The sequence below is a fragment of the Mycetomoellerius zeteki genome, unplaced genomic scaffold, assembly GCF_001594055.1.
Source record: "Mycetomoellerius zeteki isolate Tzet28-1 unplaced genomic scaffold, Tzet1.0 scaffold228, whole genome shotgun sequence".
In the NCBI taxonomy this organism is placed as follows: domain Eukaryota; kingdom Metazoa; phylum Arthropoda; class Insecta; order Hymenoptera; family Formicidae; genus Mycetomoellerius; species Mycetomoellerius zeteki.
The window spans coordinates 2,820-3,991 of NW_017257203.1; positions in this window are offsets into that span (position 1 = coordinate 2,820).

Below are 1,172 nucleotides of genomic sequence, written 5' to 3' on the forward strand. Positions count from 1 at the left end.
TTACCGAGCGATTGAATATGATTGGTTGGATCTATAAGTAATAACCAATTATGTTCATTTGCTCGGCGAGCAGGCTAGCCGCTTTGTCAACTTGAACGCGCCCACTGATAGCGACCTGACCTATATCGTGATCCAAAGTAGGTCTAGTCACTAACCGTTTACACCGAAAGAAATGTGACCCAATCAATTTTTCACATTTAGTTCACGCCGGTCCGAATTAGAGCCATCCAATGTTGGAACAGATATCGTTTGAAAGGTATCTAGATATAGATATAGGTATTGTATAGAAAAAGTATTTAGATATAAGTATAGATACATTTTTTTACAATTACCTAGGTATAGATACAGATATAAATAAAAAGTATCTGAAAATTTAGATATTTTTTAGGTACTTTCAATAAAAAAATTTTTTAGGTACTTTCAACAAAAAAAGAAGGAAAAGTGGGGGAAAACAGGAAAAGTAGAAGTAATAAGCAACGTAAATTAAATATCACATTTTGTTTGTTTATTTTAACAAAACTAAGATGATAACATTAAAATCGGTTTCATTAATAGTTTTAAATAAAAATCGAGTATTATTTAGTTTTACATGCATATGCATATCTACAAAATTTTTAGTTTTAATGAAAAGCTTTAACCATAAGAATATCGGTCTTTAATTAGTAAAGAGAACAGAAAAAGGAAGAAGTGAGATGGAAGTTTAGATGGAGTTACTGGGGAACTTACTGATTTCGCGCATGCGCACTCCATTTTTGCCAACATAAAATCAGGAGAGTTGCGCTACTGTATATACTGTGGTTCTAGTCTTCTTGTCCGGACTAAAGCAAGATTGTGGACCTAGCCTTATTGACAATTTTAAACTCGTCTAGTGTCATCAATTGCATAGCAGCTATAAAGCCTTGTGTCCACGATGCTAGAAATCGATGTGAGATCTCGGATAGAGAGAAAGTTACTAAAACTCAAATCGTGGACACAGGAAACTCGGATAAATATCTCGAACAGAAGTCTCGTAGCCTTGTATCAACGATGTTAGAAATTGATCCGAGTTCTCGATTATTTTCGATCCAAGAAAATGTTACTAAAAACTCGAATCGTGGACACAGGCAACTCGGATAAATATCTCGAACAGAAGCCTCGTACAAAAAAATGCATCCTGTCCCATTTTTCGTACT